The sequence below is a fragment of the Polyodon spathula genome, chromosome 8, assembly GCF_017654505.1.
Source record: "Polyodon spathula isolate WHYD16114869_AA chromosome 8, ASM1765450v1, whole genome shotgun sequence".
NCBI classification, from domain to species: Eukaryota; Metazoa; Chordata; class Actinopteri; order Acipenseriformes; family Polyodontidae; genus Polyodon; species Polyodon spathula.
Genome location: NC_054541.1, coordinates 39,871,110 through 39,887,207, shown reverse-complemented (window position 1 = coordinate 39,887,207; position 16,098 = coordinate 39,871,110).

Here is a 16,098-nt window from a genome sequence, read left to right as displayed (position 1 = left end):
TTAAAACACTACTGTGATATACCATAATAATGGGGTTTCAGGCTTTTCTATACAATAGTGTAGTGTTATCAATGGAAACAAGAAAAAGTTTGTGTAAGAGTTAAGCTTTTAATTACCAGGTAGTAAAAGCCAAGAATACCAACAAAGCACGGCCATCACAACACAGATATTTCTATCAAATATTTAATCAGACTGTTCAAATGTTGCTAGGAAAAGCAATCTAAAACACAATGCTAACTAGCATATCTATGCCATTGTAGTCGAAGGTCCAATATCTGACTTTCTGCCAGTTTATGATGGGTACATACAAGTCTCACAGAATTACTCAGGGTCAATGTGTCCAAATTCCAAGTTTTCAGAAAAAAAAGCTAGTTAAAGTTAGCAAAAACTTTTTGTAACTGTACAAAAAGAGCATTGCTTTCTTTACTCATAATTCTTCTTCTTCTTCTTCTTCTTCTTCTTCTTCTTCTTCTTCTTCTTCTTCTTCTTCTTCTTTGTATTATTCCTATTACTAATAATATGTTTATGTTAAAAAGTAAAGTTGAGAAGGTATACAAAGAAAAAGGATTTAAATTAATTAGTCAACTGTAAAAAGCGAAGCTTTGGCAAAGTGGGTGGTGCAGATAGATCAGTTACTGGTGATACTTACTACTTATGTTCCCCTGAAAAAAACTGTGTTTTTATAAAGAAAGAAAAAACGACATGCTCCTTACATACGACACTTCAATTATCAATGGCTCTAGTAATAAAGTTCATGACTATTTCTGCTTGCAAAAGCTATTTGGAGTGTGCTTTTACAAGCCGGTGCTAAAGCAACTGTACACGCTAACTGGCATCCTCACAATCAGACCTGATATAAAACAGATCTGCCACAAGTTCTGAAAACATTTCAATTCTAGCTCCTACATTTCCGGTCCAAGCAAGCACCACTCAAGACTAAAGTAACTTTACACAAAGCTTGTTTATTAGATGGAAGGATCCGACTCATCGATCTTAATATGACAGACCACTGTAAAGAACATTCACACCTGCCTCACTAGCAAAGGTCAACTTACATGAAAGTTACTGTTTTGATTGTTATTGTTATCAGTGGATTTTATGGTGATAATATAAAACAAAAACATTGTACTAGCATAATTCTAAAAAACAAAACAAACAAACAAAAAAAACCATAAGGTTACACACATGCAACTAAATGTTGTCATGACAGAAATACTCAGTGCCATAGAATAAACCTATATTCTTTGTATTTACTGGAAAGGTGAGTAATGTATTCGCAGAGCGCACACACCACAGGACTAGAAGCCAGAGTAAATGCTTTACAGCACGTCTACTTCACTGTTTCCAGACTTTACTGGTCAAGTACAAGCCAGTTACTTCACATATTCACACCAGTTAAAGTTAAATTATTCATGAACCTGGAAACTGATTATCGAGTAACAGACTTCGAAGTTAACGTACAAGCAAAAACCCTGCTTCAAGTATTTCTTTGTTGCTATGTGGTTTTTGAAACCTGCGTACACATAGTTAAAACGATTTCCGCAGGTACTGACTCTTGGTCACAGCAGCCTACAGGCATTGTCGCACGCAACAAAGATAGAAAAAAGTATGGAGAGAAACCGGTAGGCTACATATTTACCTTTTAAAATGTCAACATCACAATGACAAACAAATAACCACCATTAGAAAAGTTTTAAAAACCATCGTTTTCCAATATGTTTCATAAAATCTCAAGACAAAAATTCCCGTTATCTACCAAAATATGCATTCAACTCTAATAATGGAAACACTTTCATTGAAACATTTTCCTATAATTTATGTATAGTAGAACAATGCAACACCAATTGGGAAATTGGTAGAGTATTACAATTTACACAGCATCTTCTATTACAAGTGAAAATATTGAGAAGAAACTGGTCTTTGTTCCTTACCTGTTGCTGGCAAGATTTTTTCTTACGGGCAACGCCAGTGGCTGCTGCTGCACGGAGAGCAGGCTGATGCAACACAATGTAACCGGGAAAAGAGATCTCATCGCGGGGCAAGTCCTTCTCACACCCAAGGAGAGAGCTAACAAACCTCCTGGAAAATGTACGGATACTAACGAGGGCTTTTCAGGAAGGACAGGGAGGCACCAATCAACTCAGGCACATAAAATACAGAAAAAAACTACTCCAAACCTGTAAAGTGGGGGAAAATAAATTAAAAATAAATAAATACATGTTTTGAAATAATGTAACTGTTACGATTAGTATCAGTTGTATATTAAAATCTATTTAACTGTAATGGGATATTTTAAAGAGTTTAAATCTGATAACAAACATTTCCTTTGTAAAATACAGATTTTGTATTTTTTTATTATTATAAAGAATCAACTAATATTCTCCTATATAAGTCGATATATTATATATATATATATATATATATATATATATATATATATATATATATATATATATATATATATGTGTGTGTGTGTGTGTGTGTGTGTGTGTGTGTGTGTGTGTGTGTGTGTGTGTAAACACACACACACACACACACATATATATATATATATATATATATATATATATATATATATATATATAGCAGCATTATTAAAAAAATTTTTTACTGAACTGTATTGTTTTATTTTTTTATTATTAAATTCTGTAAACTTTTTTCAAGTTTTGTTAAATCAAATCTGGTATATTTACATGTTATTATAATCAGTCTGCAAATAATAAATTCATACCAACCGTTTGGCGTTGTTATTTATTTTCTGTGTTAAAGTGTAATTCAGTAGTACTTTCCCACGGCACTGTCTGGGTTGGATAAGATCACAGCACTGACACAAGAATGGCTCTGACATTGAATATTTAAATATTCCAGAGGATTGTCAAAGTTGTGTTGGGGGCCGGGCAAACTCTGGCGTTGTAACAGGAACTTGCAGTAAGAGTTGCCAAGTCCGCTTATGATAAGTGGGATTGGGCTTGTTTCTTTGAGAGTCGCGGTTGGAATTTGAGAGTCACGGGTTGAAATCTGCATAAACGCGCATACTCTAAAATGGTTTGCCGTTCTTTTGGTCTTGTTTGGGCTTGTTTTGAAGAACAAGGTCGCTATTTTTCTGTCAGAAATCTGGCAACCCTTCAGACCCCGCCAGAAGCAACGGCTGGAGTTAGATACATTTCTGAATACATACAGGCGAGACTTTTTTCGATCATCCACCGTGCTGTAAACCGCCAATAATGACACAGTTCTTCCTTGACTCCGATTATTAATACCGGTACAAGATTTTAAAATGTGTTTTGGAAATCATAAATAGAAAGAGATCTATCAACTGTAACATAGTCCACCATTTACTGCATTTTTATGCCTACGAAATAAACAGGGTAAGCATTTTTACATAGTCCTGGTGATTGTAAGCATATTGATAATCACATATTTTATTTTCCAGTGCTGCTCTGTGCGCCAGCCCTCTGTGCAGACTTGTGTGCAATGCTTCTTACACGGTATTGGGTTGCATTGCTGAGATAATTTTATCTGTAGCCAGTGCCACCTCAGCTGTATAAAATCGTCCAGAATACCCAGGCTCTGGACAAAATTCCCTGTTGGCCCTCCCCTGTGGGCGGCACTGTCTATAGTTGCTAAGGGGTGTCACCATTTGTCAGTAGCTGACCTTTATTCGCTGCGTGTTAAAAGCAAATTATACTTTCTTTTCATACAGTGTGCCTTGCATATGTGTCACTGTGTGGTACGTCCAATATGGAGCAGCTAATTGAGTTTACTTAATGGGTAATGCAGAAAGTCATGACAAAAATGTTTCAATCCATTAACAATGCTATTATAGTAATCATGTCATTTCAACGTGTGTTGGTTGTGCATTGTTTAGGTTCCCATTCCATGGTGTTTGAACCAATTTACTGTATTGTGAGCTTAATTAGACACATCTTAGTACAACTGTGCTTAAATACACCTTCTAGCCGAAACTCTGTCAAATAATTGTCAACCTTTCTTTTAGTACTTCTATCTCACACTTTCTGGTCAGAGGGGTCCTGGTCTTTGTACCTTAATGGCATATAATTGAGCACATTTAACTCCCTTCAGTTAATTATGGAATTATACCTCTAACTGAGGACTAGATATCACATGCCAGACCTGCCTTACCAAATGACAATCTGCAATAGTAGCACTGCAGTGGTAGCACGAGAGTAGTTGTATTGATATAAAGCACTGGTAGGATGTTACCAGCGTTCTCCCCACGCTCTCCACCTAATCTATATTTGCACCGGCTACTTTATTAAAATATTTATTTATAGGTGGATTTTAAACGTAGGCCATATATATATATTATATATATATATATATATATATATATATATATATATATATATATTTTATAATTCGTTATTCTCTCCATCCATAATTATTATTGTAAATCCATTTTTTTGTCGTATTATTGTACTGTGATATATATATACATATGCACCAAAAAAAAAAAAAAAAAAAAAGCGTCCTGTTGAAAACAACGCATCATAGCAATATGATATATATTGGGGGTTATATATATACGCCTTTAAGAAGAAAGGCATGATATATAGCTGAACACTTGTCAGCTGACATATATTAAGTGCAGAAGTGCTGGATTATTACATTGCAGTTTCATGCAACAGTTATGATGGTGAGCAAACATGTGTGAGTATTATATGCAAACTTATGGAAACTATAATAAGACCCAAAATGGAAAATTACCTATATGGTAGTACTGGGAGACAGTCAGCATGGTTTTAGGAAAGGGAGATCGTGTCTAACTAACTTGCTTGATTTTTTGAGGATGCAACATCGATAATGGATAATTGCAAAGCATATGACATGGTTTATTTAGATTTCCAGAAAGCTTTTGACAAAGTCCCGCACAAAAGATTAATTCTCAAACTGAACGCAGTTGGGATTCAAGGAAACACATGTACATGGATTAGGGAGTGGTTAACATGTAGAAAACAGAAAGTACTGATTAGAGGAAAAACCTCAGAATGGAGTGTGGTAACCAGCGGTGTACCACAGGGATCAGTATTAGGTCCTCTGCTATTCCTAATCTACATTAATGATTTAGATTCTGGTATAGTAAGCAAACTTGTTAAATTTGCAGACGACACAAAAGTAGGAGGAGTGGCAAACACTGTTGCAGCAGCAAAGGTCATTCAAAATGATCTAGACAAGATTCAGAACTGGGATGGCAAATGACATTTAATAGAGAAAAGTGTAAGGTACTGCACGCAGGAAATAAAAATGTACATTATAAATATCATATGGGAGATATTGAAATTGAGAAGGAATCTATGAAAAAGACCTAGGAGTTTTTGTTGACTCAGAAATGTCTTCATCTAGACAATGTGGGGAAGCTATAAAAAAACTCGGATACATTGTGAAAAGTGTTGAATTTAAATCAAGGGAAGTAATGTTAAAACTGTACAATGCACTTGTAAGACCTCATCTTGAATATTGTGTGCAGTTCTGGTCACCTCGCTATAAAAAAGATATTGCTGCTCTAGAAAGAGTGCAAAGAAGAGCGACCAGAATTATTCCGGGCTTAAAAGGCATGTCATATGCTAAAAGAATTGAATCTGTTCAGTCTTGAACAAAGAAGACTACGTGGCGACCTAATTCAAGCATTCAAAATTCTAAAAGGTATTGACAGTGTGCAAGGGACTTTTTCAGCCTGAAAAAAGAAACAAACCAGGGGTCACAAATGGAGATTGCATTCAGAACAGAAAATAGGAGACACTTTTTTACACAGAGAATTGTGAGGGTCTGGAATCAACTCCCCAGTAATGTTGTTGAAGCTGACACCCTGGGATCCTTCAAGAAGCTGCTTGATGAGATTTTGGGATCAATAAGCTACTAACAACCAAACGAGCAAGATGGGCCGAATGGCCTCCTCTCGTTTGTAAACTTTCTTATGTTCTTATGTTCTTATGAGTACTGTTGTGTGAAAAAAAATGGTTAAAATGAACCGTTGCATTAAAAAAAATGTGGAACAGCGAAAAACAAAAATAGATATGCATTAACAAAATGCCCTGAAAACTCAACAAGCTCTACAAAAGTGAAAAGGTTACAGTTTATTTTTTTTGGTGAACCCAAAAACCCTACATTTCCTCAGTCAAATCGTAGAGTTCCTAAATAAGCAGGGTAATTTACCATAATAAAAACAGTAATGAAAAAGAAAATGTAGAACATAAAAAAGAACATTATTTAAATTTTTTGTTGTATTATATATTTAAGGTAAGGTAAGTGTATTTTTCCGTTAAAAGTGCTCCCAGATATAACGTTCTGCCTCCCAGTTGTACAGAATTCCTGAGGAGAATCCTGATTACCACAGTGGAAGCATACAGGTGTGCTACCATATGAGGATCATGGTGCAATATTTGTTCCAAATCCATTGTATTGCCATTGCTGGAAATGCTTTTGTCTGCTGATGGTTCTAGTAGGGGTTTTGTCATATTAATACGCTGGCATTGTAATTGTATCCCAGTGGTGTATTTAATGACCTCTTGTGCAGGGATACCAAATTCAAAACTTTTTGCACCAAGACCTGAGACATTAACTTTTGAAATTAGAGTTAACACACTAGGCACCATGCTGGCAGATCAATGCTGTGTGCTTATTCAGATTCCTTTGAGAAAAATAATTGGACTGTTAAGTAATATCCAGGGCTCTTTCGGCATGTTCAATCTCAAGTACTCTAACTCTGTTAGTAACAAATAAATAAATACAAAAAATAAAAACGTTGAGAAAGGCAAGAGTTTCCTTCTTTGTGCTGCCAATCACTTCCCAAAATTTTTTTAAAGAATAGTGGCCAAAAAAAGTCACTTTGGAACATAATGTAAAAATCAAAGTCCTTTGAACATGTTTTAAGGTTTTTACTTTATCGTACCTGTTTTGTCTCACTGTGAACACTGACTGCAATCCAGTATGCGTTACTATGATTTGAAACCAATATTAAATGCACCCTTCAGCTGTGAACAGGGGTGTACTGTTACTGGGTGGGCATTTTTTTGCAAGCAGTTGCAGTGTTGGTGGCCGCCATTAGGGTACCAGGAATGGCAGCTATAGTGTGGGAGGACATTCACAATGCATACATAAATAACTAAAAGGTAAAACAGAACACAGTGCAAAAACAACTCAAATAAAAGGTGGCCAAGCTGGGGCCAAGTGCTACTCCCACTAAAAGGGACGCCCTGCTTTAGGAACCTTCTCCTTACATAAACTAAAATAAACTTGGGTAGAATTAATAAATCCCCTAGATTAATCCCTATCTCTAGTCTTAAGGATCACACTTAAACCTTAAACCTGCACCCTGCACCCTGCACCCTGCACCCTGCACCCTGCACCCTGCACCCTGCACCCTGCACCCTGCACCCTGCACCCAACAAAAGAACAAAGAAACTGCCCTTTTTTAAAGGCAGGTGAGCAGGTTTAATTGATTGTCAATTGTTCAATTCACCCCTGGCCACCTGCTGCACATTCATTTTAATTAGGCAAACAGGTAGGTCTAACCTCGCAGCCCTGCCATCCAATTAAACTAATTAAACACATTATTATTTACAAACCAAACCAAAACCATATTTTATTTAGAAACCCCAAAGAAAAACCATACTATTTATAGGGGTGTGCCTCAGCCCTGCCACAAGCTGGTAAATGTTTTTTTTTAATTGTAAAGGTTTTACTTACTATACCTATAGGTGTGTCCAGGATAAAAAAAGGGTAATTATTACATCAGACATTTGAGAAACAGCGTATTTACTCATAAGGGTGTACTAAATATAGCAGATTTTTTTTTTTTTTTTTTTTTTCTTACCCTTGTACATACAGACTGGAGGTTTGATTATACTCAGATCCTAAAAATATAAGGATTGGGGCATATCACTTGAATTGCACAACCCATTTTTCCCATATGACACATACCTGTTAACCTTGCAGTCAATGCAATAGTCCTAAAGTTTTGCATCATCCATACGTGGAATGCTGCAGGTGTGGTGTCCTTCAGCTATGACCAAAAGTATTATGGCTTCCGGAAGACTTCTAAAATATCATTGTGTAGTTTCTTTGATTACATGATGTTAAATAAAAGATTAAATTATGTCATATCGTTTTTTTTTTTTTTTTTTTTTTATTATTGTATCTCAACTCCAGATACTCTAGGTGATGCAAACCTTTTGGCCATAGCCGTACTTGATATCCTTGTCAAAAATGACGTTCTCTAGAAAAGTGATGCCATTGCTATTTTGGTTAAATATATTTCTAATCTGTCATCTTCTCTCCAGCATGTTAAATTATGGTATCTCTATTTTGGGAATGTCCTTATCTGCTTCCTGTTATGTTTGTCCTTTACCATTCTATTGTTCTTTCTGATTACATCAGTATTTACAAATTGTTCCAGCAAAAATATCCCCTTTCTAACCACTACTAAAAACGGAATTTCTAATATATGGGTGTGCAGCTGTAATTTCTGTCCCTTTATGGAAGTTTGATGTGGTGTAGAGATTTTCAATTTACTTACTCTCAAACAGAGCAGAAGTGACAGATTCACATTCCTAAAACCACTTTTTGTTGGTATAGTTAAGCAAATAACTAGCTAAGCAGAAACAATAAAGATAGAAAACACATAGATAAAGTATGAAACGGGAAACATGGTATACTGTATCCCTTCAGTCACTGTGGTCATAGTTGTTCTTTGATAGAAATGATTGGGAGTTTTAGAATCTAGAAGCTATAAGATGCCCGTCCATCTCTCAAGAGTGTATGTGTATGTACAGTATGTCACACACTTTTGCAGTTGGGTTGATGAATGCATGTTACTAAACTAGACTTGCACTTGTGGTATCATAAATTAAGTATTTGTTGTTATGATTGATTATAAAGTCACCAGTTTGATACAATACAAGGGGAGAAAGTCACTTAAATTTGGGGACGGTAAAGAGCTCTTTGTTAATATAGAAGAACCCATGCTTTGAAATGTGACCTTGGGGAGTACATTGCCTTACACTGTGGGTTGTTATAATAATCTTTTTTTTTTATCTCTGTGTGTGGAGAGGGAGATACCCTGGGCTTATTGAAGAATTTTGTGGCATGGTGCAAAATAATAATTGTTTTCAATCTTAATTTCATAGGGGGATGTTATTACAAGTAGCTGCTACTTAATATGGTTCAATAAATCATTTGTTTTCTTGAATAACTTATCTGCTTGATCAGCATCTCTGTTTTTTTCATTTCTTTTTGGAAATTGTGATTGAATATAGTTTTTCAATCTTAAAACCAACATAAAACTCCTTTGTGCTCCAGTGTGTTTGCCTTTGGAGAATGAAGGATGTTTGTAATTTCACTAGCGCAGCAGTGCAGCCTTTTTTCTATGTTCTTATCAGTTTTATTACATAAATATTTAAAGTAGGAAATAAATATCTTGCAATGCACATACCGCATCTTATTAAAATGTGTTCATTTCATACAGGTCAAGCAGAATGCTGATATAAATATTTCAGCATAAAAGGGATAAGAAGCCAGCAGTGGATTAAGTCAGTAGTGAGAGCCGTTTCTATTAGAACAATGTCTTACAGAGGTTTAAAAAGCTCTCAATGGCAAAAAGTTACCACAGACTCTAAAGAAAATATGATAAGCCTATAAGTACCTCACTGTTTTTCCTTGACAAAGGCATGTTAAACATACCAAAACGGGAAGTTGGGGCTCTGTTGAGTAAAAAATGTATATAACTACTCTGTCCGCTAACGGCTGCTAGTTCTCATCCTCGCACAGACGTCCCAAGCAAAAATTATGTGTGAGAATTCGGATTTCTAGGAATCTTATGTTTACGAATTTGGATTTCTAGGAACCTATATATATATATATATATATATATATATATATATATATATATATATATAATACAGCTCAAAGAGCCAACTGCCCAACATTTCGATATGTTGTACATATGTATATAGGAGGCTGTGTGGTCTGTTGGTTGACGAAAAGGGCTTCTGTGGCTGTGTGACCTTGAACAAGTCACTTAACCTCCTTGTGCGTCGTCTTTCTGGTGAGATGTTGTTGTAAGTCACTCTGCAACTGATGCATAGTTCACACACCCTTGTCTCTGTAACTCACCTTGGATAAAGCTGTCTGCTAAATAAACAAATTATATATACAGTGCCTTGCAAAAGTATTCAGACCCCTGACCAATTCTCTCATATTACCGAATTACAAATGGTACATTGAAATTTCATTCTGTTTGATATTTTATTTTTATACACTGAAACTCAGAATCAATTATTGTAAGGTGACATTGGTTTTATGTTGGGAAATATTTTTAAGAAAAATAAAAAACTGAAATATCTTGCTTGCATAAGTATTCAACCCCTGTGCTGTGGAAGCTCCCAGTTTGCACCAATGAAAGAAATTGCCCTAACAAGGACACAATTACCTTACCATTGGCCTCCACCTGTGAACCATTAAAGTTGCTGTCACATTTTCTGGATAAAAACCCCACTGTTGGAGGATCATTGGTAAGGCTATGAATCTGAAGGAAAATGAAGACCAAATAGCATTCTACAAAAGTTAGAGATAAAGTAATACAAATGCATAGATTAGTGAAAGGGTACAAAATAATATCCAAGTGTTTGGATATCCCAGTGAGCACAGTTGGATCAATAATCAGGAAGTGGAAGCTGCATCACACCACCCAGGTACTGCCAAGAAAAGGCCGTCCCTCAAAACTCAACGCTCAAACAAGAAGGAGACTTGTGAGAGAAGCCACAGAGAGGCCAACAATCACTTTGAAGGAGCTACAGAGTTCAATGGCTGCGAGTGGAGTAATGGTGCACCAATCACCCATATCAACAGCTCTGCATAAGACTGGCCTGTATGGGAGGGTGGCAAGAAAGAAGCCGTTACTCAAAAAGTACCATCTGAAAGCACGTCTGGTGTTTACCAGAAAGCATGAGAGTGACCCAACTGCGATGTGGGAAAAGGTTTTGTGGTGAGATGAGACCAAGTTAGAGCTTTTTGGCCAAAACTCAAAGCTCTATGTGTGGCACAAACCTAACACTGCCCATGCCTCAAGACACACCATCCCTACAGTGAAGTATGGTGGTGGGAGCATCATGCTGTGGGGATGCTTCTCATCAGCAGGGACTGGGCATCTTGTTACAACTGAAGGAAGAATGGATGGAGCAAAATACAAGTAAATACTGCAAGAGAATCTGCTTCAGTCCATTAAAAAACTGAAGCTTGGGAGGAAATTCACCTTTCAGCATGACAATGATCTCAAGCACAAGGTTCCTAGAAATCCTAATTCTTAAACATAAGATTCCTATATATATATTAGCTCAAAGAGCCAACCTCCCAATATTTCAATATGTTGTACATACCTTTCTCAAGGGAGCATGTGTTTGAATCAAAACATTGGAGGTATTTATAGGTTTTTGACGGCATGACAACTACATGTTATTGTTTATATTCAAATCCATGATTTATTCTTACATGATGTAAAGGTGATCTATATATTGTGACATCAATTTTACTTCTCTCTTTAATTCTGTATTAATTCCAATTAACATTATTTTATATAAACATATTTATATTATCATGCAATGCTGGCTCTGAGGATCAGCCTTGATTTGGCTTCCCCAACGCATTAGCATGCATAACTTTCAATTAATTTCATTTACTTATTTATTTATTTAAATGTTATATATTTATTGGAGTTAATTAGTTCATTATTTTCTGATATTACAGTTCCAACTTTCTCCCATTGACATTTAATGAATTGGTACCTCGGCCCGTTTCAATTAAACAGCAAGAGCCGGAAACAAACTGAAAACTAGATGGTTCAAAGAAGAACGCCTTACCATTCAACCAAAGAGTAATTCTGTAGTTAAGAGGTAAGATGACGTATTATTAATGTATTATTATTAACTGATCAGTCGCTAGGAGGAGATTCATTACAGATGGCAATATAAAGTCAACTTTAATATTAAAGGCACCGATGTATTCAGTATCAAGGCCACCATCAACAGTTCCAAATGTATCAAATAACTATTAACTTACCTCTGTAATAAGTTGGTGATATAACTCCTTTGCCCATTCAAACTATTAGAGATCAAACTTTCTTCTTTCTTGGTTATAGGATGAAAATCAGTTTATCAACAGGCTATACATTTCAGTTTACTCAAATCAGTGAGAGATAGCTGGTATCAATTCAAAATGATAATGAATAATAAGCAAATATATAGTTTTCACATTTTGTTGGCACTTGAGCGTACTCCACGATGCTTTCAAATTAGACTTTGCACGTAGAATCTACACAAACTACTCCACATTGATAAAGTTAAAACAATGCATATAGAATATAAATAAATAAGATTTATAGAGAAAAACAGATTCATTTCAGTTGCATAAGTATTCAACCCCTTTGCTACTGCAGCCCTAAATCAGCTCAGGTGCAAATTATTTGTTTGAAAGGTCACAAAATTAGTGAAATGGTTTCAGCCTATGTGTCCACCTCCCTTGTAATCCTAAATTAACTCAGGTGTAACCAATCGCCTTCAAAATCACACACCAAGTTAAGTGGCCTCCACCTGTGTTAAATTATAGTGATTCATGTAATTTCAAGATAAATTCAGCAGTTCCTGTATATTCCCTTTGCTGGTTAGTGCATTTCAAAGCAAACACTCAACCATGTGCACCAGTGAGCTTTCAAAAGAAATCATGGACAAAGTTGTTTAAAGTCAAAGATCAGGTGATGGGCATAAAAAATATCTAAGGCCTTGAATATCCCTTGGAGCACGGTCAAGACAATTATTAAGATGTGGAAGGTGTATGGCACCACCAAGACCATGCCTAGATCAAGTCGTCCCTCCAAACTGAATGACCGAGCAAGAAGGAGACTGATCAGAGAGGCTACCAAGAGGCCAATGGCAACTTTGCAAGAGCTACAGACTTTTATGGCCAAGACAACAATATCCCAAGCACTCCACAAATATGGCCTGTATTTTACTCAAGAAAGCCCACCTTGAATCCTGTCTGAAGTATGCAAAAAAACACTCAGAAGATTCTGTAGCCATGTGGCAAAAAGTTTTGTGGTCTGACAAAACTAAAATGCAACTTTTTGGCCTAAATGCAAAGCGTTATGTTTGGCGCAAACCCAACACAGCGCATCACCCAAAGAACACCATCCCTACTGTGAAGCATGATGGTGGCTGCATCATGTTATGGGGATGTTTCTCATCGGCAGGGACTGGGGCACTTATCAGGATAGAAGGAAAAATGCATGGAGCAAAGTACGGAAAAGTCCTTGAGGAAAACTTGCTGTCCTCTGCAAGAAACCTGAAACTGGGACAGAAGTTCACCTTTCAGCATGACAACGACCCAAAGCACAAAGGTAAAGCTACACTGGAGTGGCTAAGGAAAAAAAAGGTAAACGTTCTTGAGTGGCCAAGTCAGAGCCCCAACCTAAATCTAACTGAAAATTTGTGGCATTACTTGAAGATTGCTGTCCATCAATGCTCCCCAAGGAACTTGACAGAGCTTGAACACTTTTGTAAAGAAGAATGGTCAAATATTGTCAAATCTAGGTATGCAAGGTTGGTAGAGACCTATCCCAACAGACAGACTCACAGCTGTAATTGCTGCCAAAGGTGCTTCTACCAAGTATTAACAAAGGGGGGTGGAGACTTATCCAATTATGATCTTTCAGTTTTGTATTTTTAATATATAATCTTTTTCTCAATAAAAACTTTTTCCCTTTAACAGTGTGGAGTATGGTTGGTAGATAAGTGGAAAAAAAATCCTCATTTAAATGCATGAAACTCTGAGGCACTGACACAAGAAAATGTGAAAAAAGTTCAAGGGGGTGTAGACTTTCTATAGGCACTGTGTGTGTGTGTGTGTGTGTGTGTGTGTGTGTGTGTGTGTGTGTGTGTGTGTGTATATATATATATATATATATATATATATATATATATATATATATATCCACAGAGAGCTGTCTTTTGTGACGTAACATCGGCTTTGGTGGACCAAGCTTCTCCAAAAATGGGATTTATTTAAACATTTCTGTATCAAACTGTCATTGGGAACGTGTGAAGCTACACAGGCACATTACATTTTTGAAATAGCCCATGTGTGCCATCACTTTTAGCAAAATACAGTTAAGGTTTTGTGTGAGGAATTTAACACCATAGAATCGTCAGGTTCCAAGCAACGGAGTTATTTTTGGAAATAAAATAAAACAAAACAGCTGCATTCAAGGGCGCTGGAACTAGGGGTGCTGGGGGTGCCGCAGCACCCCCTTGGCTTTGCATGGCTTCTATGATATACAGGGTTTACAGTTTTGTTCAATAGCTTTCAGCACTCCCACTTTAAAAATCGTTCCAGTGCCACTGGCTGCATTACGAAGCTATATATTTTGGGAGGCTGCCTCGTAGTTTTAGTATTTCAAAGAAGTATCTTTAGTTTTTCAGCCAAACTTCATTTTGACTCAACTAGTTTCAGTTTGAATGTCTTGGAGGCCTCCTAATCATTTATAATAACTGATCACCTAAACAACACCCACCCATACACAAGAAATCAGGTGGTTTAACAAGCCTGGGCCAAGCTAGGATAAAAACACAATTCAGTGACTTTTAATCTTTTTACATTTTCAGCAATCAAGTACCTCGACAAGCTGCCCAACATAATTTTAATAGCTGGCTAGTTTCACAGGATAAAACTGCATTGCCACATAATGTCTGAATGCAACAATTTAACTAATACAATCAAATGGTACTTATTCCTTGTCAGTTGAGAACTTTAAATGTGTGCTTTTTCTCTGAACCACTTGGAAACTCTACACCCTTTCTTTACAATTCCACACCCATTTAATTAATTTCACATGGAACTAAGGACACAAAAAGCTCTTTGGGCTTCCTGTCAGTTAATTGATCTTTGGCTCTTTTTATGCATGTGATTTAACAGAGTGTACAGTAAACAATCTGACCCACAGCTATTGCCTTCTTCATGGTCTATATTTACCAAATAATATCAGCCGTGCATGACAGCTCATGTAGCTCTTTAATCAGCTGTAAGTGCAGTGCCCGTATAGCTCTTAATATCAGGGGTCATACTAGAAATGTCAACACCGTGTATGGTATTGTGGAGTAGGGTTGCTTGCACATTGTATTTGTACATTGGAGTTGTTAACTGGACATTTGTTTTTTCTAAAAGATAAAGTCTATACCTTTGAAGTACAGGTTTCAGATTATTGGTGTTTGACTCTGGACTATTGGGGACTGTTGAGGACCTTTGTGTTGCAGTTTGAAGTTCATTAGAGAGAGCAAGCAATGCAATCTGCTTCTCCTTTGTACACTCATGTGAATGTTTTCTTGTATCAGGATCCATTCCAGCCTTTACACCAATACTAACAGCCAAACCCTACATGCAGAAGAGCCCATCTGCTCCTTGTGTTTTTAAATGAAATGAATACATTATTTACATAGATATGTCAACATGTTAGATTTACTTATCTTTTAATCTTAGATATGATTTTTTGTTTGTCTTCAGATAAAATACAGACACAAAAGGGTGTAGTCTTCAAAGACAAGGTAATAGAAGACTATCTGTTTTTCCTGTTGGGGGAGATCTCAGGGTCTCCCGTGAGTGTCGCCAGCCGCTCCTGACAGAGGACCATGTATGCCATCGGTACCGTCAACGTTAACGGGTGTAAGGACCATTTCCGCAGGGCCCAGGTAATCTCCTACCTGAAAAAGGGAGGTTACTCTGTGTGCTTCCTGCAGGAAACCCACTCGACTCCGCAGGCCGAGGCCAACTGGCTGCTAGAGTTGGGGGGGGAGAGTGTCGTTCAGCCACCTCACCGAGTCCCTCTTGTGGGGTGGCGACACTCTTCTCCGGGTCCTTCGTTCCGACGGTACTCGATGTGGTCAACGTCGTGCCGGGCGTACGCTCCGTCCACGGGTCCGGCGAGGGTTCACTTCTTCCGCCGGATGTCCGCCCACCTGAACACCTGCAGAGATACCTGTACGCAGACCCGGCCCCGCAGTGGTGCACGCTGGCGTCCCTCCTCTTGCGCCAGCTGCA